We start from the raw sequence: 27400 nt of genomic DNA, 5'->3' as shown, positions 1-27400 counted from the left end.
TGCTTAAACTGAATAAATTCCAGTAAGTGTAGACCTTTCCTGAAAGCCAAAACTTGCTTATTGTATTATTTATGAGTCAACTCCCATAAGTATTAAACAACATATTTTATGTCAAGTAAAATGAATCCTGAATAGAGAAGGGAATTTTAAAAATAAGTAGCACCTAACTGCGCGTGAACTGTGAAATGTATTTGAAAATTAATTTTTTATTTCCTCTTGTCATATCTGATTTTGAGTACACTTGTCACTCTATCACACAACTATCTTGTACTCATTGCTTCTGACATATATGGCAGGCCAGTGATGCAGACTGCAATCTTGCTAAATTTACTTCTCCTCCTTCCTCTCTCCCTGCCTCCATGCATATTTATGCAAACCTTTTACTGAAAGAATTGCCTTTCACTGGTAAAAAGCTGGCTAGAGTTTTCTTAATCATCCTTCTGTAGTGATAGCACTTCTGACTGGATCTGAGCTCTCCTACTCTTCCATTTTTGCACACTGTGGGAAGTAATTGCATCATCTAGTCTAACTCTGTATGTGGCTTTACAGTACAGCTAAAGCCATCTTATAGCTAACTGCTACCAAGAAGTGTGATCTTGTTCTCACCCACCTCTTCTCAATGGGATTTTCAGCACTCTTCTTTCTACTGGCATTGGTGATCAGCTGATCTCACAGCAAGCTGGTTCAGAAGGCTAAACCAGAAGAAAGGTAATCACTTTTTTTCTCTTCTTTTTTCTAAAAGGTTGATTCTCTGCTGGTTAGACACTGTAATCATGGTGTCATGCAATTAGACCAGTCCTAGGGAGGAGTTGGAAGCACATGGCCCAACCTGGAGCTGCAGGAAGTGATAGATGGGCCTGTCCCTGGCAACAGCTGGATATTAGGCTGGCTTGGCTGTGTCCCAAGCAGCACTTCCAAGTGCCTAAATTAGCTTGGACTACTCCAAGCATTAAAGTGGAATTTTAAAATATGTGCTCTGAACTCTCATTAAATACTTTTAAGTATTCAAACATTTAAATATTTAGGTGAGCTGAACTGCTTCTGAAGGGCTCCAATCTAGAGAAAATAGTTTACTAATTCATGTACCTTGTCTAATGGCCTGAGTACCCTCACTGAGTCTAGGGAAATAGCACAATGTCTGAGTACACAATAGCATTTTGGTTTGGAGCACTTCTGTTGTTTTGAAACCCTTTTTGCAGTTGCCACACTTCCTGTTTGTTGGTTCAGTTCAGGTACAGGTATCTTTACATCCCATGCTAATGATATTTTTTTCCATTGTGAATAAATGTGATTATTCCTTTGACTATAATTGCTGGATCAAGTTCATGTTTGCTGTAAGAAGTATCGTCTTTCCAAACCAAATCTGTTGTAACACAGTCCATCAATTGCATGAACACTATATCAGGGATGAGTTTTGTGCAGTGATATAATATCCATTAGGAAATGTTTAAATGAAGAAATACTGCTCTTATAGGAATAAATTACACTAAAAGACTACAAATACACAGAACAACAGGTAGACAAAAGAATAGCTCAAGTGAGTCAGCATGTAAGTCTAAGTTCTTTGTATTCAGCTTCAAATGACACTATTTTACTTTTTAATTTCAGTTATTACTGTGATAATGGCATTCAGATTGTCAGTGCAGCATGACAATTACAGTAAAGAAATTATCTCTAAACCTTCAGAAGGAAATTCATCATTCAGTGTAACACATACAATAGTTACTGCCAGCATAAGAAGAAACCATTGCTTTTATTCAAGTGACCTGGTAAATACTACCTACCATGCCAACCAATAAACCTTGTCTCAGCAAATCAGCTCTTTATTAATGTCAGCTTGCTGCTGTTATCACTAGGCCAGCTGCTTTGATTTTAAATCTTTTTTAGGGGAAGAGGTGACTTCTAGAGAATGCAAGGAAGTTTCTTAGATTCACCGTAAGCAGGTCAGGTAAAACCCTTTCAGATGCAGATTTGCTGGGGAAGAACAGAAATAATATAAAGTCTACCACTTGCTCCTGACTCCTCTGCCATGGGACTAGGACCCTATATGCTTCCACTGTCTGTCACAAGTTTCTCTGAGCCCCCCACATTTGGTGCACAGAGTGGGGAAGTTGGAGAGAACTTGTACTGCTGTGCAGAGTCCAAGGCTTCTCCCCGTCTTCTGCACCACATTACTGCCCTGTCCCACCAGGTGATGCCCTAGCAACATGTGCCTGTTTTGAGATAGGTCTTACTTTGAGTAAACTCCACACTTCTCCTGTAGTGTGGATACAATTTCAAACAATTGATGTACTGCTGGAGGTTCCCCCTCCTAATTATAACAAAAAGCAGTATGTTCTTATTCCTCCCAATGCCCCTCATTGTGACCCTTGATGTAATTGATCATATTGCTACCTCACCTCAAAAAACCTGAGTTAAGAACAGAAAGGTTCAGTATTGGATAAGGGGTTTTTTTTCTTTATCTGACTGAATGTACAGAAACTTTACAGGTAAGTCTTTCTTTATTCCTAAAGCCTTCATTGGCACAGCTTCCCTGGGCTTGGCTTTTTCATCCTTACTGTTGTATATCCAAATGAACTTACTGGCTGATACTGTATAAATTGTGTAGAATGAAGTGAAAGCAGGATGCAGTTGATATACATCTCTGCATTTCCTTCATGCCAGAAAGTTATTTCCTGCACAATTTCCTGGATTTCTGAGGCCTTTGCCAATATTGACAGCTGTATGTCAAAAGGACTGAAATAATTCTAGTAGGAATAGAAAAATATTCTGAAAAAAAAGCCTCCTTTAAAACATTTCCTTGTTTAGAGTGTTAATTTTAATCCACTCCAGGACTTGGCGCAGTGAGACATTCTGTTAGTCTAATGCAAATCCAGAATGGCTATAGTATATAGTGCATTCCTAGTTTTTTAGCATGATTTATTTTTAGGAGGCGTAGAATCATAAGCTGAGGGATCTCAAGAGGTCATTTTGGCCTTGTCCCAGCCCCAGGTCAGGATGAGCTATGCTCGTGCCATTCCTGATAGAAATGTCCCTTCCACTGTACTTACTGCTAAAAAGTTTTCCTGATTTCAAACTTGTATATTCCTTGCTGCAATTCATACCCATTGCTTCTTGCTCTTCCTGCCATAGGCATCTCAAATGGCTCTAGACCACCTTGTGTGGATATCTGAATGGAAGCCAGTATTCCAGTCAGGACCTGGATGGGATGATTGTATCACATGTTGGTGAGCTATTCCCATTAATAGATCCTAATGCAGCATTTGCCTTTTATTGAAACAGCATGGCATTGTTGACTCATGTTCAGTTTGTGGTCCACAGCATCCCTGAGATCCTTTTCTCCAGAATTCGTTCACAACCTTTTGTTTCCTGTTCTTTATTTGTGCAGTTGACTATTCTTGCCTAAATGTCTTTTACACCAATGAAGTGGCACACCCTGATTAAGGTTCCTGTGACACACACTGCAGCAGTACATCAGATTAGCAATGCAAGTTATGAGCATTTCTCCCTGCTTCTCTAGTCAAAGTCCTCAGCTTCACTTTATAGGGAGGCAAAGTCTATATCCTTGCACTCAGAGCTTTAGGAAGGTAGAATGTGTTTGTTTTGCCACTTACTGAAGGTAAATTTGCAAACTGCAAATCTAGACAGTTGTATCTATGGAAACATCACTTAAACGTATGAGTCTGCGGTTTCTTCTCTACCCCCCTGATTAGGATTTGGCTGTTGTGTAGACCACGTCTTTCCAGTTGAAAAATAAATAAATGGGAAAATTCATTTTATTCCAAGACAATCTGTGAATACAAATGACACTTGTAGAATTTCTTAATTGATTTCATCACAGTTTAAGATACATCTGTACTAAACAACATTTTGTTGGTTCACTATTTAAAGAGCAGTTTAGAATTCCCAAGTAAGCTGATTTTTCATATCCTTTATTGAGCTAAACTGTGATAAGAATTGGGCTAGTAAGCAGAACTGTTTGCACAATTTCAGACACTATTTAGCCAATGAATGTGGCATCTTCTTTGCAACAGTGCTTGAACAGCAATACTGCAATCCAATATTCACCATATGAACTGATATAGATGCTGCTCTTTGTTTCTGCTTTGCTGACTAGCAAGCTGTTAAGAGGTTGTGAGCTGAGAGAATACCTGATCAGGCTTAGCTGATCTGAATTCTATTTACGATTCAGATGCCAGTTTGTGAACTTGTTCAGCACATTTTGTCTCCATTCCCCAGCTTTGCAGTTAGGCAATGGTTACTGGATTGCTGTTGATAAAGTTCTCAGTTTGAGAGTAATGAGGGTGCAAGTCCTCACAACTGTTTTTTTTAGTGAACAAAAAAAACCATTTTTGTCCCTCAAGAGAGGAACATTACTTTCAAAATTAAGTTTCTAGTGCAATATTTCAAATAAACTTATCAATTAAATGTTCTGCAGCATTCACTGTTTTGCCAAATATTTCTGTCACTGAAAATATTTAGAAAAGTGAGTTTAGAAGAAATTTGAATGCTGCCAAAGATAATTCACTTTAAAATGTGAATGAAAGACTATATATGTGTTGCATAATCAGCTATGAAATTGGCCACAGAATTTCAAATGTTTTGTACTTTCATCTAAAAATTTCTGGAAAGGAATTTATCTGCAAACTGTTTTCATGATTTCCTTATGCCTTTTCCTCTGTAGAAAGTACCGATTTTTAACTTTATATGTCTGCCAAATCTGAATAGAATTCAGAGGACAAAGAAGAGGCACTTCTGAGCCTGATGATAATCCTTCTGCTAAATACCAGACTATTGCAGATAGTAGCAGTACGAGAAACTGTCAGAGAAAAGTTTACAAAGATCCTTTATTGTGACAAAATACTTGGGGGTCAAAATGAGCTTCATCTATTTTGAAGAGTTTGAATTTTCACTATACTGCCATGATGTTCTCTGAAGAGGCAGCAACTCATTTCAGGTTTGCATTTTCATTGCTGAATGTCCTTTTGGCAGGAGCGTTTCTACCATTGCTCCTAAGTACAATGTTTAAACAGTCTTCTTTACTGTAAAAAGGAGAATGGATTTGAATTTTAATATGAAAAACCTACAGTGTGCACAAGCATAAAATTAATGTTTCTTTTACTGCTTTTGGTCCTCTAGGGTTTTTCAAGAGACTGGTATCATTCTAACGTTAATTGCCTTCTGTATTTCCTGTGTACATTATGATTAGGATTGATAGTTATAACCACTTTATTAGAGAAACAGTCTCATATACCTCAATGATTTGATCAGATCTAAAGCTAATGGGAGGAAATACATTCTGAAAAAAATACAGGCTGGTATTTTAGTGTTTTCAACTAAAAAACCCAACCCACCATAGATTATTTTGTTATAGTATTCATCTACATTTGCTACCATTATGCTTAACTGAACAAAGATGCCATTGGGTGGTGGCATGGCATTGTTATCTTTTATTATTAGGCAAAATCAGGAAATGACAATTTCATTAAAATATACAGCTTTAATTACACTATGACATTATTTTTACAATCAGGAAAAAGTTGAGCAGTTGTGATTCCCATTAACATTAAATACAACTTTGGGGGCCTAGTTACGAAATGTAATGAACAGGAGAGAATGCTGATTGAGTATATTGGTATTATTATTGTTATCATTTGTAGATTTGTATGCATATCTGTATTACCTTAGGGATCCCAAAGAAGAAAAGATCAGTTAGGAATGAAATGACTAGATGTGGCAGAAAAGATAAGATGAAAAGATATTTCTGCTCTCACATAGCTCTTTAAAAAAGTTAAACAAAAACTAAACATGCATCCCAGGTTAAAAGGGAACATCTAAACTTCGTTTTCGAATTGACGCAGTGATAATTCCAGATGTAGTTTCCTAGAGAGTTCAGTCTTTGGGTTATCTTTATTTCCCTATCACAGAAAAGGACCTCGCTGTTCTCCAAACATATAAACCCGACTACACCAAACTCAAGGAACATTTATTGTTTACTGGTTCTAGCAAAATTTTCAGTTCTACTTCACATTGGATTCACATGCCTTTTGAAAATCCTGCCAATCATGTGCCTGCCTCTTTAGGTGCGTGACTGCCTTTAAAAGTTTAGCATAGAATACAAACATATTTTCTTTTCTTTGTGTGTGTCGCGGTACTAAATAAAGATTAGTTGTCCATAGGGAAATTTTATGCAACATGGATAATAAATACCAGTGGGGAAAATGATTAGAAAAAAAGCAGAAAATTGGCCACTTTTTGGAACCGAGCATTGTTACTCTCTTCTATTGACACAATGACAGTAGTAGAATATAGTAAATGGATTTTTACAAGAAGATATATGTCTAAGGTTATCTCCTGTCCTCTCTCAGTATTCATTAACCAGTTCTAGCTTTCATTCTCTAAATATTTCCTTGTGGAGGCTTTGACTCTCTCAGAAAAGATCACATCACCTTTTAGACTGCATTAATACTGCCTAAAGAGAAGGAAATGTGAAAAAATAAAACATCTCTTTTCTCATTTACCTCTGTGGTTCTTCACACATTTCTCTATACTCAGAATAGACCTTGCTGGATATATGAGGGGTTACATTATCACAGGAACTGTAGTCCACATAGGTCTCAGGACTGATTTGTGACTACATATGTATCTGGAAAAATTTGCTAGTTGTAAATTGCTTCGCTAAAGTTAGCCTCATGTGTAAGTCAAAGTCTACATTTCTGTTAGGTCATGCAGCTTAGCCAAAAATCTTTTGTCTTTGTTGCTACATAGCAAAGAGAGGAACATATTGTTTAGACGTTCTCAAAGTTGAATTTTATGCATTAAACTTTGGGTTTAAGATTTCTTTTTACAATAGTCTTACAGCTTTCTATAGGAAACAGTGAAGCTTTTTTTAAAAAAATTATTTTTGTGTTTTCTCTTGGTGGCTTCTCTTTATTCAAACTTTGGAAACTTTAGGTTTTGATTGTATGTGGCTAAAGAGGAAATTCAAAAGCCTGCTTCAGAATCAGTTGGCAATATTTGTAGACATTTATTCCAGTTTACACTGGAAATATCTAAATATTTCTCCACATTTTCATTTACCCTAATGAATTAATAAATCATATAGTAAAAGCTGAGCGAGAACTTGGAGCTAAAGCTACTATTACTTCTTGACCTAAATGATAGCAAAATATGTTGCTCCAGTCAGATTGTCTGGGCATTAATCTCTTGTTTAATTATGCCTCTCCTCTTGTTAAAATGCTATCCAAAACTACTCTGTAATACCACTGAGATCAAGTTTCAGGTGCATGAAAGGTTGCCATTTGTTCTCTTTCTAAGAATCTCTTTCATGTCAGCTGTATGGTAAGAACAAAATAAACCATAAATTCACATTAGAAAACTTTGACTGCATCTTTGTTAGGACTTTAAGATTTTCAGAGAGACCTAAAGGGGAGCAGTTGTCCAGCTATCATCAGAAGTTGCCATAACTAGGATGCCTAGCTCTCCTAGTTCCCTTTGAAAGACATTGCCTTAATATTTTGAAGTAAATGATATCCATATGATCTACAAAGTATGTACTCACTTCACATATTTTCTGCTTGCTTCTAAAGAAGTTGTATTGCCTTTAAATAAGTTCCTAAGGCTTGTTTGAGTTAAGGAATGTAAATCAATATAACCTCAAGTTGTCTTTATTTGCACAAGGATCTAAGAGATTTCTTGTGATGGAGAGAAAGCAATAACTTGTCTTTCAACAGACAATGGGCACATTTAATAGCAGTTGGCATTTGCATACTTCTACCATGTCTTCACTATGTTGGCAGATTTTATTGTGCCGAAAAGGTCACTGGGCTGGAATGAGTGGGTGATAAGGACAGAAGAGCTGACTGTGAGAATCCCATGTGTTTGACAGCAGCAGATTTGGGTGCTCTTGAAAAGGCCGATATTGACTGATGCTTCTAGGACATGACTTTTACATTAAAGATGAGAGTGGTGCCTCCATCTGTAATGGAAGAAAAAGTATAAAAGTGATGTTCTAAAGGGTTGAAAAAGATTGTGAGGCAAAAGAGAAAAGACTGACAAGTTGAAGTGTACAGTGAGAAAGAGAGAGCCTGCTGTAACTACACCTGCTAGACCTATGAAAAGAATGAAGTTAATGCGCAGCTCATTTTCCAGTTCAACTAAGTGGCTTAGGAATCTGAATCCCCTTTTCAGAAGTGGCTTGGGTGTCTGAGCATCATTTTTACTCTGAGGGTCAGGACCTTCAGGTCCCAAAAGGTGTCTCAGCTGAACAGATCTCCTCTGAGCACTTTCCTCCCATCCACAGGCACTGGTTCCTCACGGATTGGTCCACCCAGCAGTGCCGCCCACTGTGGACTGGCGGGATGAGTGCTGCTTACTTAATCTGGCAACCCTTCCATTTTGTAGTGCAGACTCAGATGAAATCACCCCCGTACTGAAAAGCCCACCTGTGCACCTTCCTACTTCCTGACAGATAGATTTCCACCACAGCTCAATGGGACAGAATCAGCATTTCTGATACAGCAGTTTGCTGCAGCGTGAGGAACAATAGGATTTACATTTGGAAATCCCACCACTGTACATGATCAGGTCTCTGTTGTGAAATAGGCTCTGTGACTACGGTAGTGCTCTGTTCCTGTTTTGGATCAATAAGGTAACAGTTCAGACCTGCCAGCTCGGCTTGCATATTTTGGAACCTAATATTTAGCCTCAAGAGGGTATAGCTTGGGTTCATATTGATGGACTTTTGGTCCATCTGCATGCAGATAAGATGTTTGATCTCATACTCCTCATTTTTGTGAAGTTTTCATTAATTCCAAGGTATATGTGCCCTCATGAACTCTTGAACATCATTTACAAGTGCAGAATGCGTACACAGATTCGGTATTTCTTCTTCAAGATGTCAACCTATCATCATTTGTCTAAGAATAATGTTGAAGGGAACAAGGAAGACTGGACTCTGCTTTGCTTTGCAAATGTGGGATCCTTTCAGGTGAAATATTCACATTCAAGCATACAAATATTTGTTTCCATTTGTATAGGCATCAGAAGTCTCACTAGATTTGAGATGCTTGTAAATTATCTGAACGTAGCTTAGGAGCTTGCCAGTGCTTTCTGAGTTGGGACGAGCTTTAAAATATTATTTATTCCCAGACAAGAATTGCAAATATGTAAATATTCTTGTTTAGAAGCAGCAATGCACTGATCTTTTTCTAATCAGAAAAAGGCTTATGTTTGGTTTGTGGTTCAAGCGATATTTTCCGTTGACTCTTGTTTTATCCAAACATCTTCTCTGGTCTCTAAAAAGATGCCAATTTATGGGTTCCTGATAAAGCTGGCAAAGAAAGTGCATGATTACAGCATTCTGTGGTAGTCTCAGCCCTATCAAGCCTCTCTTATTTCAAGTAGATGACTCATGTGATAGTTTGATATAGTGCATAACGGGGTGCTTTGACTAGTAATAGCGGTAAACAAACAAGTAGAGAGGAGTTAGGTATGTACTGTGCTTCCACCTAGCAGTAAGAGAGGTAAGGCCTGCATAAAGGAGAATTTGGTAGGTATCAATATTTCTATAACAAAAGCATCAGTTCATATAATAGCATTGATATTTTGTGCTGACGTCTCAATGTCAAAACAGTTGTGCATAATTGAATTCAAGCTCAAGTTTGGGAACAAAGAGATTATTAGATCTTATCACCTGATTTCCCTTGTAACACAAGCAAATACCTTCCACTGAATTATCCCTGTACTCAGCACAATAGCTGTTTGACTGAAAAAACAAAACAAAAACAAAAACAAATTTGTTCATCTTTCCCTTCCCCCTCCCTGACCTTTTTTTGGCAGGGGGGATGGGTATAGCCTTTTAATATCCGACCTTGCCTCCTTGTGGAAGAGCTTCATACCCTGTAATCAAGTTATTCTTCTGTCATCTTTTATTAAGCCTAAGTAGCTCAGACTTTTTAAACCATTCATGATACAGCCTTCTTCTATTGTTAAGTCCTTTTTTGGAGAGTCTCTTCTTATCAGTTTTTCATTGCCTCTTAAATAAGAATGAATACCCTAACAGGACTAAGCGTTAGTCTTGCCAGTTCTGTGTGGAGGGAGAAACCACATTCGTTTTCCTGATACTTAGTTAAAACACCTTAAAAAACCCAGTGTGGCTTGGGAGTTATATGGTCACCATGACCTCTGGTGTTGGGGAGGAAGAAGAACTTTTGCTGCCCTTCCATGAGTGGCCATGGAAATACTGACACAGTTGCATTTTCCCACTTCTGCAAATTCAAATGGGAAACAACTTTTTTATAAATTATATATTTTGTGCTTGCAAAACTGATTTTTTTTTTGGCATTTCCAGCTGGAGCATTTGGCCACCTCATTCACCTGTTATGTAGGCTGTTCCTTGTTTCAGCCACAGCTTTCAGCAGTGGGGTCCCCCTTTTGTAATCAGGGCCTCTATTTCTCTTCTTTGGCATAGAACTTTTCATTTGATGGAAACATTTTTCTTTTGAATTGGTAGAGCTTAAATGCAGTTAAGTTCACCCTACTCGCCATTATTTATGTTTTGCAAACATTTCTCTTACGTAGGCTTGCTAAGCAGAGATTCTAGATCATAGCTAGGTAACAAATGGGGAAACCTGCTTTTTCCCAAATATGGATTTAGAAATATTTTTAAATGGTGTTGCCTTTTCAGCATCACTAAACATTTTACCATCTTTATCAAGTAATGGGTGTATTCTGTTGCTATGAAGTCATGTATCTTATACATATATATAAAAGTTTGGAAGATATATTTCCATATATACTCTTAACATCATTTGTCTTGCCAGCTGTGGATTTTTCCCTCACATCCTTAGATTTTTAAATCATTTTTCCGTATTTTATAAATTCTAATTTACACCGATATCTGTTTCTCTTTCTTCCCTTTCTATCATTTTTCATCACTGGTAATTGCTGCCTTTATTCATCCACTGAATTGTAGCTTTTTAACAGTCTCTAATAAAATTTGTACATTAAGAACTCCCAATTTCTTTTCATATTCCTCCCACTAATTTTTATTAATGTTCTTGAGCTTGCAAAATTAACTTTCCTGATGAACTGTGCTTGTGTATGTGTGACAAACTATTTTGAGATTATCCTACTTACCACGGTCAACACCAACCAGTTATTAACGTTGCCTTCAATGCATCTTTTGGCATCAGTCCAGTGATTAATTCATCAGGAGTTCTCTTGTAAAGTGATATTCCTTTTCAGTTTGAAAATGATAGACTGCCATGAGGACTTGAATAATATTTTACTATTTGGTGGCATGGGACCTCCTGTGTCTGCTTCCACAGACAAAGTCTTTGTTAATACAATTTTATTTCTTTTCACATGTATAGACGTGTGCCTAAGGACTAAATTACCCTACTATCAGATCTGATTCAGTAGTGATTTATGTACACTCAAGATTCTATATATTGGGGTTATCAGTAACTCAAAATAAAACAATTCATGGGATTTTTTAAATAAAATGCAGCTCTCATCCCCTCCTTTTCCTCCCATCCCACCTTTATTTTATACTTGTTCCATCCTTCATGTCTCAAGCATAAATGCACAGGATTGAACAGATAAGTGTTTAGATATTTATGCCTGTTTCCTGCTGCTCTTGCAAGCTCATACTGAGGTTAATTCCTGGTGAGCTGGCACTATACACCGTCACACTCTAGTTCTCAAGAAGCTATTGGCAAAACTAGAAACAGGAGGTTTACTTCACCCACACGTTGTTCAAGGGGATGAACTTTAAATTTAAATTTTGGCACTTCCTCTTGAAAACTGAACAGCCACAGATTCATCTGTTGTAACAGAGTTAAAGAGGAAGCAATGCAAATCAAAGTTTTGATTGGGTATGGCTTATAGTGTTGAGGAAGGAAGCATAATAAATATTCTAGGTCTATGAGGCCTCCTTCTTCCTTGCATTCCCTTTCCAGTTTCTTCGTATTGCTTTACTGACACTGAAAATATCGATGAAGGAAGGCTATCAATGTCTTTGGGTAACTTAAGCTCTGTCATACACTCTGAGCAGGCTGAGGACACAAATTACAGGTAATACACCTGGGTTTGTGGAGAGAAACAGAGATATTTTTGCATCATTTTCACATTTTTAGCAAGCACTTTCCCATATCTATAGACCTATTTCTATATATTTTAATTACACGAAACCAATAGGGCTCTATAAAATTAACTTTTGGAAAGATTAATAAACGAACTCACTTTGAGTCTGATACCTTTGTCTATCTCCGGAGGATATGAATTCTTTCCACCTAATTTCAGTAGTGTCAGTAAAGTTCTGAGCAGCCTTTCTACCTGAGGTCTCTGACACTTTTCTTGCTTGTGAATAAAATGGGGACTTTTAAAATTTATTTGAAACTTGTTCTGTTTTTTGCCTTTGGTTGATATTTGTGTAGAATGTCATATATCGTTGGTCGGATGAATTAAAGTGGCTTGGCTGTGAGTTTCATTTTTGTGGTATTGGAAAATTTTATGACAAAAACAGGTTTCGCAGAATCTCTTTAAAATGGTGAAGGCTATATTTCTGCCAATACTTGCTTAAAATTGAATTTTCATTTGGCAGCTTTCATGACACTTTATTATTTATTTTTCTATCACAGTTTGAGCCCCTCGGTTTGGCTGTTGGTGATCCACACAAAAGTCTGAGCAAGTGCTCACTGGAAATGAATTTTGGAATTACAAACCTGCTAGTAATATTCAATGTCTGAACAGGCTGAGTTCAGATACTGATGTTGAGGACTAAAAGAAGCATCTAGCAGATTGGGTGAACTCATGATGGGCTCGGAGAATAGCTGATTCTGCAAATATTTTAAAGGCAACTAAGTAATATTGCAAATCTTTTTAAGGCAACTAACTTTGAGGGTTTTATCAGAATAGTGAGAAGTCTATGCAAGGATGTTGCTAACTTTGATCTTCTTACTCCAGCACTACCAGTCCAACACATTTCACCTTACTTCAATTACAGTGAGAATTTGATTTAGGCATCATTTGGCTAGAACCAGTTTGTTTGTAGTTTCCCATGTGGAGATTGAGTGCGCAAATACTCTATTCATGATCTAAAATCTTCAGCTGAATCCTACCTATGTTCTGTATTTTCTCTTGGCTATTGTACCTCCTTTCAGTTATAAGTAGAAAGAACTAAGTAACTTGTCATTGTTCTAAAGAAGCAACTTCCATTTAATTAAGTAGGTTTCTTCTGCAAGCTTTCCTGTCACAACTCAGCTTTCAGAACCGGGAGCAGAGGAAAATGGATCAGTAACAGAGTTCACCTGCTGCAGCATCTACCAACTCTGCAGCAACTATTGTAATGACTGTGTGTTGTCCTGGATACCACCAGAGAAAAGAAAAGATAGCAGGGATGTGATTCTAATTAGATTACAGCTTTGTTTAGTAGGACATCTAGGGACTATCCGATGCATAACTCATCCAGTACAGGTCAGTCTGCCTAATGTAACCACCTCCATTTGGAGAGTGACGGCCACCATCTTCATGCCTCATAAACATGCCTGTAGCAGAGACATCCTTTCTTGGGTTTCAGGGAGTGAAGAGGGTCATGCCTTTGCAAGAGGAGATCCAGTCCTATTTTGCACCATCTTTACTGAGGACCACAGCCCCTTATTACTCATTTACTTTGACATACCTACTGATTTCTACCCAAAATGTAACCTACCCATGAGATTTTCAAGCTGCTGAGGGGATGGTGAAAACTATTGATGATGACAGTCTGGCTGTGATGGCTGGCTGGTCTTCCTAGCCTTGAAGTTAGCTCGGTTCTCATACAGAGGTCCAAAAGCTTACTCCTTTCTTGAAAAGCCCCTGGGGTGGAGGAAAAGGCTGATAATCTTCCCATTATCTGAGGGACTTCACCAGCTTCATTATGCCAATCTGCCTGATGTTCTTCTTCTCAAGGAGGCAGGACTCAGTGAATGGACTCCTTAACAGAGACCTGTGTGTTTTCTTTCCTTTCAAGCTCAGACCAAAATTGTTTCTGAGATAGCACAAGGAGAGTGGAGGCAGAAAAATGGTATCTGTGGGCCCATACAAGCTAGCTTACGTGAAAATGAGTACTACTGTCAAAGAGTTACATTGAGATCTGAGCTGATTTGAATGAGCTTTTGAACACTGGATGAGGCTCAGAGCAAGGAAGTAGTGTAAAAATAGAACAAGGCAGTTATTTCTCCTTACTGTAAAGGGAGACCATAAGCCACAAGGTAGGATCATGACACTTGGTTTTGTATAAAGTGATACATACCACAGACATTGTAAAAGCCAATAGTTATTTTAAATTAAAACCTATAGGTACAGAGGTAATAGATTTTTAAGAAGCCATTGTCTTTTATGTGAGAATTTAGACAGGTAGGTAGAGGAAATGGAAGCAGCCACATGATCTTAACTGTGTATAGGATATTCAAATAATTTTTGCAGAATGCCATCCAGTGTGTCACAGTTAATAACTTGTCTCTACCTCTCTTGAGAGTCCTGCATCTGGTATTCCTGAGAAATGACAATGAAGCAGATCCTACGTGCAGCAGCACATTCTTGTGTATTCAAGTCTGGTCTGTAGGTGTTGTGAGGGGACCCTCTGCCTTGTCCATTGCGTGCCGAGCCACGCAGAGCACGCGCAATGAGGGCAATTGATTGACACTGACATTATGGCTTTTCTCAACCATTGTTCAGATGCTCATTTGCAGTGAGGATGTGTGGATCAGCTTTGCAAAGCAGGCACTCAGCAGTAATCTCTCCAAATACCCCCTACCAGGTAATTATTTCTCTTAGTCTGATTCTAATGTGAAGAGTATGGTTACAGGTCTGGTCTTGGATACAGCAGAGGCAGTTCCTCCTACTGTCTTTCAGGATTGTAATTTACTCCTTCGGGGGTCTTTTATGCCTGTTCACAGGTTCAGCTAGAACATTGTCCTTCAGATTGAAAGTACGATATTTTATTATTTGTTTCTCAAAGCATGACTAATGGTTTTGTTTGAATAAAGGAGAGGAGAGAGGGGAAGAGCAACTACAGTGAGGGAAAGCATCTGCAGCGGTGAGAAATACATATATAAAAGGTGTTACCACTTAGCCAATGGTCCTGGAAAGCCATCTAAGGAGTAGTTCAAGGGCCAAGAAATTTAGAGAATCTGGAGCAAGCAGAGAAAAAATGAGGTCTTCTATGCCTTCAGAATATTGTCTCTTGACCTGAGACTGCAAAGCTGTAATTATACTGATCTTTTCATTTAACAATTAAATCAAAGACCCTAATGCCTTGTTGTGGGTGTAACATAAAATAGATAAAAGCTCTCTTGAAAAAGTATCAGCAGTGATCTTTAAGCAAGGAAATACCTGAATTCTGATATTTTTTCAATTTTTTTCAAAAAGGGAAAAGTTGCAGCTCTCTAGAGCTGATGAGTATTTTATTCCTTTTATCTGTCACTTGCAAAGAGTTATGAAACATTTATTTTCTCAGTCTTCTCAGAACTGGTAATAAATTGTCAGAGGCAACCATTCGTATCTGGTGGCTTCTTAAATAGAGGATTAGCCCTTCAATATTTCATTTTTCTCTAGCATTGTTTCGGAAGCTTGACTAGGAGGAGGTAATATGTAAAAGGTTCTGTGTAAAAGGGCTATTTGTCCAGTTGCAAAGAGTGGTGGACAAGTGATTCTTGGAGATATTTTATTTTTCTCTCTCTTGTGCTCTGTGTGTACATGTGTACAGCTGTGTGGGAGAACTGAGGGAGACAGACTGGCTGTCAGGAGCTGCTGGCTTTTGTCAAAGGTGTTATTGAGGACTTTTGCAGGCCAGCAGATTTTTGACAGACTCAAACTGTTAATGGGAGACTATAAAGAAGCTTATATCTTGCTGCTCTCAGCATGGGTGTGTTAGGAAAAACTTAAGGGCTCAATAATGCACATTGGCCTGCCTTGCAGGCTGGTATGGAAGCAGACAACATAGTCCTGTGGGGATTTAAAAGAGAAGTCTCTATTCTTCTGCAGCTTCTTGCCCACTAGTATGTTGAGTTCAGTGTGGAAGTACTGAAGTGAACAAAATGCATATATAAAAATAGATTTCTGGAAAATAGCATGTTGCTTTTGAAAGGTCACTGGAAAGCTCTTCTTTGGGGAGGATTCCCAGGCTCCACAGTCTAGCAGTTGCCTGGGATCTGTCCCCAAGTGTGAACATGGGAAATGCACATTACTTCTCTCCATGGCTGTCTTTTTTTTTCTGCACTCAGCTGAGTTTCAACCTTTTCATTCAAAAGAGAAAGGAAGGAAGTTCTACCTGCGTATTGCATACTCCATTCTCCCGCATTGCTCTCTGGTGATGTGTGAAATGCCATCAGTATATTACACATGGCAGAAGAAATCTGAACTGATTGAAAAACATATGTATACTTGCTAAAGTGCATATCCTGGTTCTTTGTTTTTGGATAGATGACAAAGCTCTTAAGTTAAGGAAAATGCAGAAATCCCCTGCTGTATTTGATGTGGTCAATGAGAGTTACTGATATTTTAGCAGTAATTTCCAGCCTGGAATTCGTTGGTTTTTTTTCTGTCATTGTGAAATGCATTACTTCACCTGAAGTACTATTCCTTTGGAGGAATACTTGCTAAGTTTAAGAGTGAAGTTAAAAAGAGTAGGGATTACAGTAAACATCTGGTGCAGGAGTTTCTCAGATCTTATAAAGAAAATGCTGGATAACACTTTCTGCTTCCAGATGCTGAATTGGACTCCTTTAACTGACTAATCCCACACTAACAAGCACAGCCCCTGTGTGTATTCAGCAACTACTCTGATGATGGACTTTTTGTGACTTAAACATAGAAGAAACTGAAGCATGAAGTTGCAGTACAAATGGTACACAGCTATACTCTGTTACGGATTGCCAAATGACTTCCAGTCTTGCTTGAAAACTAGAGCTCCCACACCTCTTCACCAAGTCTTTGTATTTCCCTGGTCATTTAATTGCATTTTAGATACCTGAAAACATCTAAAGAAAATCCAGACAGAGGGAGGGAGATAAGGTTAACACTGCAGGAGCTGACAGAAGGTAGGGGTCTAATTTGCTTCTCATAGGGCCATTAGGCTATGTCAGCCAAAAAGAGATGCATTTTATTATAACCCATGTAGCACTGAGGTTATATTTCAGCTAGCACTGCAAAAACTAGTACCTTGCACTGGCCAGATGAGGCCTGAGGGTTATCAGGCAGAAGGGGATAAGAAAAGCAGTAGTGAAATATTTACTATGACATGATGAAACCATCAGCAAATCCAGCCTGCTTCTCATAGTAACAAGGTGCTGAAAGCTTCTCAGTTGAGCAGTAGGACTTTGGGCTCCAGGCAGTGAAATTGCAGAATTGCCCTGAAGTGCAGAGTAAGAACATGGAAAACAGTTTCCTCAACCTGAGGGAAGGGAATTGTGTTGTCTGGAGTTATTGATAGTTCTATTCACGTCTGCTACTCAGATGACATGATCATGACAAAAGGGCTTGGTCATATCATGAAGTATGTACTAATGCAAGGGACAAATAGCAAAGAAGTCTTCTTCTTGAGTCTGCTCACTCCACACTTGTGTCTGCAGCAATATCTGTGCATATTCTTTTCCTTCCTGGGGAAGCAAAGCATGGTATGGACAGATTTCTAATAGCTGCAAGTTAGCTCTTGCATCCAGTCCCCTTTCTTCCTGCCAAGTCAGTACAGTGAAGCCAGGACCCAAACTATCCTGACTCACTGCTAAGACAGATCATTATCTCTCGAGGTGCGAGAAAGGAAAGTAGGAATTGGACAGTAAGGAATGCCTTTGAGTCACAATACCTCCTGACATGCTATAGTTGAGGAACATATAACAGTTGACCTCAAAATAATTCAGTACTGAAACTGTAATTGAAACCATAGCAATTGAGACAGCCTCCACAGGAAAAGCTGAGTTTACTTGTACCCTCCACACTACTACTGATGTGCACTAATGTACACTAATGTGTACAAATTATGTCAGAAAGATGTTCAAATCTTTACACAGGAGAACACTGCTTATTAGAGACCTTCCAACATCTTACGGAAAAGTCTATAAAACCCTTTATAATTAAAAACTGTACAGTTTAAGAACCATGTTTCCCTGAAGTTGCTTCTCTGTTGTGACTAGGAATGCTTGCAAGGTGCTAGGAGTTTTACTGCTCAGATAGGATTTGTTCTCATTGCTTATTCCTCACCTGAAATGAGTCTTTTTCTTGTAGCATTTAGTTTCTGTAAAGGTGGTTGTAAGGCTGCAGAGTGTGTGTTATGTCTCCAACACAAGAATGAGTAGCAATAACAGGTCAAATCTCCATCAAACTCCTCCCCGAGATGTAGCATTTCTGGTAGCTGGAGCTCAGGTTCTGATCTCCAGAAAAAAGCCTTGTCTATTAGTATAAACAGATCAACTTATTACAGCACAAAATTATATGGTATTGTCTCATATGGAAGGAGAAAATGGGTATTTTGGTCAAAGACTTTTTACTTCTAGATCAACAAGATAAAAGAAGGAGTCTTTGTGCAAGATTACAAGGGATGTGTGTCTTTTTGCTTCTGTGATCTGCTTTGAAATGAACACAATAGGTCAGGTTCCCTCTGCACCCTAAGAGATGTGGTAAACATATTAAAAGGTAAAAACCAAAGTTATAACAGTTTCCATGACAATTTAGAGCCTGTGGAAATGGTAAAAAAATAGTTAACTATGTGAATCTGATTTTTTTAAAGCTCAAATATAGCAAAGTTTTACCAGAATTCCCCTCTTCAATAATAAAATCAAGCAAGACAGAATGCATTGTTTATAAGAAGAATTGTCCCTTAAATGTAAGTATTTTTAGATGCTACCGCTCAACAAGATTTGTAATGTGCAGCTGCCATGCAATGCTGTACTTCGAAAATCACATAGGGAGTCTGTTATGTGTTTCCTGTCAAATAACAGAGAAGTTTAAAAAAGTATCTGATTATTTGAACAGTTAAAATGTCATCATGCAATCATATTTAAGTTTGGAAATGAAATATATCAAGGCTAATGTTTGCTTACTCTTGATATTGGTACATAATGCCTGCAGCTGATAGATGTCTTTATTGATACAATGTCTTAGGGAAAAGCTATTTCACAGGAAAATGGTTATCGTGAGACTTTAAAAAAAAAAACAAAAACAAAAGAAGAAACCCTTATGGGTACACTGTGAAATATCCTGAGGAATACAGACATGTACACAGGAGAAAAGAGGCGATGCCTGTTCAGTTATCTCCCTGAGAAACAGAGTTGTGCAAGTAAACTGATGCAAGACAATGTCTCTTAACTGTTTTTTTGCATCAAGGTACCAACTTGCCCATTTGCAAGCAACTCTTATGCTGTTCAGGTTTTGGTTCAGGTTTTGAAAGGAATTTAGGTAGAATTTCTTTACATTAGACTGGAATGTAAAAATGTGAAAGAATCATATTGTTGACTCTGCTGCAAACTCTCTTTTCCAACTGTTTTGTGATTTTATTAACATGAATAATCATTCTGTGGAAGGTGTATTGATGCTTTTTAAAACTTACTCTATTAGATGAAACACAGTTACTTGTGACTGAATAGTGAATAAGTAGTTATTATTCCCATTATAAATTGCAGTAACATCTCTGATTTGCAGGATGGGTTTCTCTCATTCTTGTACATACATTGGGCTTACATCAGATAATTTCCTGAAATCTGGGGGACTCAAGGAAATTAATAAGACTTAGGGGGAAAAATCCTTTGAACATCTGAATGACTAAATGGGCCTGGTATTTTTGTAAAACCATAATTTTTGTCCCAGTAAACTTTTAAGACTATTCCTGAAGAGTAAGATTGATGACAAAAATTGTCGGTTCTGTTGACTTGTCTATTTACTACCAAATAAAAATATTTCTAATGCTCTGAGCATTGTAGTACCTGTGATATCTTTTTTCTTTCCTATGTACTCATAGTAGTTATTTTACTAGCAGCCATGGAAGAAAGTATTTGACTATATTGTGCAAACCCACAGTACCTTAATCAGCCTGATAACAGTTTCCTGGTGTACATTTTTCTCTTGCAGTTTGGCTGAAGGAACCTAAAGGAAGAAAGAACTACCACGAGCTGTCCAGTCCTTCTTGTCTCTGATAGTAACCAAGACCTGATGTTTAGAAAAGTGCAGGATGTATAACTCTTAAATACTGGATTTGTTTTGATAATAATGCCAAATTCGTTCAGACGGAGGTGAGGGCAAGGAGGTGCTTTTGTGATGCATTTTCTTCAGGAGTGACAAGCTCAAGCAATTGCGGAGGTCATAGAGCTGGACGAGATCTCATGGGTCATCACATCCAGTTTGCAGTAAGCAGCTAACTCACATGGTCTCATTCCTCACATCCCACAGGGATCCTTGTTGCTGTCTTCAGAGAGGCTATCATAGTTAATGGCCTGCAGCAGCTGCCTAATTCCCATGGATCTACCATGATAAATAAAGTAGTATCCTTCTCCATCAGAGGCAAAGGTGAGTTTCTCCTCCCTCATTCAGAGCACAGGGAGGTTTTCTGTCCAAGATGGGTACGCTCTGCACCATCCTTATCTGCTCTGCTGAATTTGGCCCCTTGATTGCAAATAGAAAGAAAGCGAGTCAGTGCCGCAGGAAAGAGAGTTGCAAACTCCCCTCCTTGAGTTTCTCTGAAATGACACTACTGAGAACTGCATCAAATTTGTGGCTATTGATATGCAGATGTTACAGTCTTTCGCTGCATCAGGACAAAGATGACTGCATTTCTATGTCGGTTTTGCACATAAATATGTATGTTATCCCAGTGCCCCTGCTTCCTCCAAAATGATAGCAATTGATGTTCAAATAGGACAGGCTATGCGAGACAAAAAACACAAATAAATTATGCTCATGAAATATTCTCTTCCCTTTCCTTGTTTCTGATTTTTCTTTTTCTCTGCTATACACAAAGCTCAGGCCAAGCAGGATCCTTCTGGCTATGTGTGTGGGCGGCCAATCTGGTTTTCTCCCAAGGTGACAGCTGCTTGCTTTTCATTAAGGAATATGACTGCCCTCACCTGGTGAGAAAATGCTTGGAAATTTGCCATTCCAGTGATCTTACTGTATGCGAGTGTCTCTGTCAAATATGACAACTGAGCAATGCCTACAAAATAAAGGTTCACCCACTACCTAGGAGCACAGTTGCTAAAAGAAGTTCTTTAAAATAGCTCCTGATGTCTGACTTAAAAGGCAAACATGGTAGATTTGATATTATTAGATTAAATGAAAGGTTGTTCTGGCATTTATTTTATCGTTGCTGATTCAGAGGCATTTAATATGCTTATTTTTAATCCTGTCATAAGTTTGTGTGATTATTCACAGAAATAGAGCTGGCCAATAAGTGTTTCTGTCAAAATCTGCTTAGTCTATCATACTTAATAGAATACTATTTTGAAAAAAAATCTCAGGGCATAATTCGGCTAAGTCAAAAAAAAGGTATTTGGACAGTTTAGAAAAAACTTGTAAATTTTTTTATTTTTCTCAATGTTGTTATGTAAGATGAAATTTTATATTCTGTTAAAAGTAAAATAAAAAACCTCAACTTCATCAAAACATTTCTGGTCATCTGAAAACAGAGGGTATTCATACATATCTTTTGAGAGAATTTCAGAATGGTGGACTTTCATTTCTGTCTCAAAACATTTTAGAAATCTTGAGACCCTACTTGAAACAAGACTTTTGCTGTCTGCACAGAGCTATGTCAGGAATGTGGAATAGGATCAGACATGTGAAAAGTTAACTGGGGTGACTGTTTAATTTTTCACATCCAGTAAATTCATTCTACCGCAGTAGAAAACTGAAAGAGTATTATAGTGCAAGAACCAATTTTTAATCACTTTCTTGGAAATGGTTTAGAGAAGAGGAGCCCTCTCTTTTTCTCCTTTTCAGAAAAAGCTGAAACACACAGTGCTCCTGGGATCAAAGTGACTTACAGATACAAAAGAACAAGTCAGCCATCCTTGCTTGGTCTGCAAAAATACCTAGCACCATGTTAGGTCTATCCTCAACTAGTGAAGTGCTTAAGGAACATGCTTAAAATTGACCATGGGCTTAAATATGTCATTCAGTTGGGACCATTTTTTGAGTCTGAGCCTTTCGCGGTGTACACTCTGGATACTGAGTGGCAATGCACGTCATTGCAGGACGAACACTGCTGCAAGCAGTGAGGATGTGAAACCAAGTTTGAGTGGACATTTTTCTCTCCCCATATTTGCTCCTTGAGACTTCATTCATTAATGGGTAATGTGGACTAGTCCACATCACAGTTTTGATGAATTTGGTTATTTATACATAGGGACTGTGTAGAGCAACTTAATATCACATGGAAGTGTGTCTCAGGCCATTAGCAGCCCAGATTATTTATGCATCAAAGAGAAATGATCTTGTCTGTGGTTACAGTGAAGCAGTATGTGGTTTTCCAGAGTTCTTCTATTCAGTCACGCTTATATATGGATACCCTTTTTTTTCCCAAACAGGGGATTCAAATAGGAAGCTGTCTCTTTGTTGTCTTTCCATAGTCTGCCCCACCTTGCTCGCTAAACTTTTCTAAGGACCATGTTCCTTGATGTTCTCATGAACATTTGCTTTTGTCTCTGTTCTGGTGTTTTACTTCATTTCTTGCACATACCCCATTAGTAAAACAAAATCCAGTGTAGGCTTTCACCCTGCTTCTGAATGTATTTTTCTGAGGTAATGATAGTAGCTTGTGGTGTGAGTGTTCAACACAAGACCATTATTATATCAGCATTTTGATTGTATAGATGAAGGTTAATTGTTAATCTTTACCAAACTGGGAAGTAGTTGTACCAATCCACCAATTTCAACAAGCTATTACTCAGCTCGCTATACCACAGTACTGCTCAATATCCTGATAGAGATTAAAATAATGACAACAATGTATCCCAAATAAAATAATGTAAGTTCAGATGGTAAAGTTCAAGTAAACACATATATACATAGCTTCTGTGTCAGAGGGTTTACACTTTATCACCCCAAAGCAGCTTCAGTCTCATTCAAATAGCAACGAACAAGTTTCAGAGATTCAGTCACTGCCCATTTGAAAAGTACAACAATGTATCAAATCCTTTTGGGCAGAGAAATATTTGTTTTCTGAAAAAATGAAGCTGTTGCTTTCACAAGCTATCACCACCTTCAGTATAGGGTTGATGTAGTTGTAACTATAGCTGATTTTCCATAGGGGATCTCAAAGGGAACATTGTCAGAAGAAAGTGGAGCTAAAGAGTACAGAAAAAAAAATTGTCTTGGTTAGAACCAATCATGCAGCAATTTAAAGAGATGGATTTCAATTTGCACAATGTGACTGTCACATTTAAAAGGTTAATGGAAAGGGTACTTTCTGCAAGTCTCTGCTGGCATGTTTATTATACCCAGGTGATGGAGTGGTGCACGTGAAAGCCTTCGAACAAGAACAGATATGTTCACAAATGCTCTGTGATAGCTTTAATGCTGCTGCAGGGGGTAAAAATAAACCTTGTTTCAGAAAAAGAATAATTTTATCTAACACATTTAGTTTGTCAGTGAGAGAAAGTAGTTCCACATACCAAAAAATACAGAAAACTCAGACTTTGCAGAGGATTTAACTTTGCAGATATAAAAAAAAATCAGAGATCTCCATATTTATGGAAGTCTGAATGACTTTTTCTTATATTGCTGCATGGGGCTGCGGTTAGTGGGGAGAGCACCAGCTCCCTCATGCATTTCGGTAACAAGATGGCTGAGAGAAGCCATTGCCCAAAACAGAGGTTTGTGTAAGTTCGGGCAGCAGCTGCACTGTGTGGTGAAAAGGGGTTTTGTGAGTACTCTGTGATAGTGAAGAACTTTTATAGTGCTCCAGAGGAAAAAAATTGTTTTTCTAGGTCATGTGCATGTGAAATTTCATGCAAGAGAAACTACTGCTTCCTGGATTTGTTCAAAAAACAGTTTTGCTAATATTCTCCTTAAATAAATGCTACTGGTTTAAAAAAATATACACCCTCACTCTCTCCTCTTGGGAGCCCTCCGGGGCTCTGCCTCACTATTCTCGCACAGCTAGCCAAGAGAGAATTGTTTCACTTTAGTCAAAGCATAATAGATCGTGCTGTCTGTTCGGGGAGGATAAACACTTTCCATTTTATCGTGGGCTTCCCTCCAGATCTAGCACGCTGTCGAAAGGTAACAGTAGCTCTGCCAGACCACTTTGAGACGTCTGACGTGCAATTGCTTTAGTATTTCTTCTGCTTGAAGAAAGAGCATTTTCAGCTTTGCTAAAGGAGAGCTCTTTACATTCCCAGAGGACTCAAAAGAGAGAGAAAGACTCAATCCATTTCAACACAGAAAGCAAAGGAAATATTCCCCTTGACTTCAATGAGGGTTGGGTCTAAGCCCAAACAAGGGCTGATGAATGAGTTGAATCAGCTGCAAGTGTTGTCTGCTGATGTGATTGCCATCTTTTATGTAGAGCTGAAAAGGACTCATTTTTTGTCTTCCTTTCACTACCTTCTTTATGCCTGCTTGAGAAAGCTCAAGAACAGGACATGTTTCACGCAAAATCTTAGCTCTTTGTTTCTTTCCAGTCACTGCAACAGAGCACCGCTGGCTGCTGTCTCCTTTTCTTCTGCATTGCATGCCTCTGTGCTGCAGATCGTTAGTTATCTGTTCACAGTGTACTTGCTCTGCATGTGCAATGTAGCCTGCATGCATGTATTCTGGCTGATAAAGAGTACTAAACAGATTTCAAGACACATAACCAATTCCTGTTTTTCAGTGAATCCAACTACATTGTTCATTAATCCTTTTTTTAATATTAACTGCTAGAAGTTACTATATTACTGTTCTGGGGATAAAGGGGCCTGCTGTGTCGTCACTACTCATTCTCATATCTCTGATATGAAAAAAAAATAAAGGGCTGATCAGGGTATTAAAAAATAAAACAAAGAATTCCTGATATACATTCACCTAAACATAAAAAAAAAAAAGAGTTTAATAATGTGTATGCTCTACAAAGCATATTATCTTAACTATTTATGTTCTAGCTAAAGATCGCTGGCCACAGGGAGCATGGAAACAGCAACTACTGGGAATTAAGCTTTAGAAATCAGTGGGGCATATCTTATCCACACAAAACTGGCACTGTTGAGCACAGCATACCAGCATTGTGTTCAGTGGCAAGAGTTGCACTGCTAGCCGTGCATAGCAAGAAAATATTAGATCACTTCCATAGGCATGTCACATTTGGTCTTGTCTCCATCCTTGGGAACATAAGGGCTTTCTCTTTTTAGGAAACAGCTTCCTCCGAAAACTTGCAAAAAGAAATTGCATGGCCTGAAAGCCATGAGAAAGCTATCCACTGATGCTCTGCTTTTCTTCTGTTATTGAAAATGAAATCGGTGTATATGAATGGTAGATTTTACGACACCGGAAAGTGCTGGCACAGATGTGTGTAAAGCAAGGCCTATAAAGTTTCCCTACTCTACATTAGTGGTGTGCCCCTGGGTTGTCCTGGAAAGACAGTCTTCTACAGTGAAGAATAGGCTGTTGGACATAAATCATTCTGTCCGAGATATCCAACCAGGACCTTACAGATTTCTTGCAATTACCGTTCACTTTAAATTACATTAATTTTCAAATAAGCCACCAAGCACAAGCCAATGTTGAATATATTTGGCCACTCTTAGAACTTATTTGTCAAAAGGTTTTTGAATTAAAATTCTCAGTGTTCCCCAAGGGGGAATAAATCAGTATGTTTAATAAATCAGTATGTTTTTTGTCTTTTGTTAACGGATGCTGGTGAGGACCAGAGTTTTTTATTAAGCAAAATAAAATTGTGTGTGATTTTGAAAAAGAGGAGTAAAGAGACTGGCATTTTTTTCCACACAGTTCTAAGTCCCCATGTACACTGGGTGCTTTCCAGGCTGGTCTCTGATGGGAAATGGTTCTATCTCTGTATGCTCCATCTCCAGAGCATAATCTGATTTTGCTTCCTAAACTGCATATTGTGCCAACATCTGAGTAGAGATGAAGATTATGGATTAGACTCTATGTCTGTTCCATGGCTGTAAATACTGATAAAGGTCCTGTTGCAGCTCAAGTGCTCTTTTGGACTATGCCCTCAATACAATGTGTTTCTCAGACATAATTCTGCTTTAGAAAAGCAGCTTGAGAGACCAAGTTTGTCTTTAACTGAAAGACAACCAGTGTGAGTGCACAACTTCTCACCAATCCGAAACAGGCCATCTTGGGCTCATCAGTTCATTTACATGGGCCTTGCTGCATTTAGAGGACTGTAACTTTTGACAATTGGGATAGCAGTTCTGTAAATTTGTTTCCATTGGGAAATGAAATGGGACAACAGAAGTTCATTTAACAAATTCTGGGTTGTCTAACAACCAGCAAAGCATGAGATTTCTGGGTCATCACCAGTTTGAGTTGGTGTGTGTGTGTGTGTGTTCAGATATTTGATGGCCTTCTGGCAATCTGCTGAGTTGCATTTGTTCATCTTCCAGGGCACCTACTTTTTAGATTACTCGTAATGTTACTTTTGAAAAATATAATAGGTTTTGCCTTATATTTCATTTTCCTGTATGAGATAATTATCTTCTGTTCTTTTTTCTAGACTTGTTCCCATACTCACCCATCTTCTGAGCTTCTAAAGTGGGCTGCCTCTTTCCCTGTTGTCCTGATTACTCATTGGGGATCAATGAAGTCTTTTCCCTGATTTCCATTTGCATTAGGTAAGGACCCATTTAGAGTGCAATTTTATTCTCTTTATTACTAACACTTTACCTGTTTTCCAAATGTCCCCAGAAGTTTCATGACTGTCTTAAACCAGTGTAACTGCAAACTGACATAGTGACTTGGTTTTCAGTTGGATAAGCAAAGTGATCAGACTCCTCTCCTAGCTGCCAGATGACTCCAAGGCCGACACAAGTCAAGCATAAGAATAATAGGTACTGTCCTTCTCGGTTAAATCAGTATAAACTGACTGTAAAATCAGTTTAATTATCTGTGAGATATGTTCAAAAAGGGCTCATCTGAAAGAGAATTTCCAGTAATTTGAAGTTTTTCCCTAGGGTGTTTGTGGGTTTTTTTAGGGGAAGACATTTCTGACTGTTTTCTTTTCATCCTGGTCAGATTTGGAACACGTGAGATTTCACATGTGTAGCTGACCAGGCACATGTGATTTTCAGCCTATTGGGGTGATGTTTCAGATTCCTGGAAGGCAGAGCCAGAAGGAAGCTCTATGAGCAGGAGTCAAGTTGTTTGAGATCTTTTTCAATATTTTTTCTTTTTGAAAACCTAAATCCTGAAATTTGATAGCTGA

The 27400-nt window shown here is 38.3% G+C and overlaps 1 long non-coding RNA gene across 1 annotated transcript; it reads left to right on the top strand.

Moving 5' to 3' along the window:
- Positions 1-644: 644 nt before the first annotated feature.
- Positions 645-26804, top strand: LOC135328639 (uncharacterized). The gene is made up of 4 exons (XR_010389595.1): positions 645-708; positions 3133-3227; positions 20107-20541; positions 26693-26804. It is a non-coding gene; the product is annotated as an uncharacterized LOC135328639 (long non-coding RNA).
- The last annotated feature ends 596 nt before the right edge of the window (positions 26805-27400 follow it).

Source organism: Dromaius novaehollandiae, chromosome 5 (genome assembly GCF_036370855.1).
Source record: "Dromaius novaehollandiae isolate bDroNov1 chromosome 5, bDroNov1.hap1, whole genome shotgun sequence".
Taxonomy (NCBI): domain Eukaryota; kingdom Metazoa; phylum Chordata; class Aves; order Casuariiformes; family Dromaiidae; genus Dromaius; species Dromaius novaehollandiae.
The sequence above is the reverse complement of the archived record's forward strand: the minus strand, read 5'-3'. Positions and strand labels throughout refer to the sequence as shown.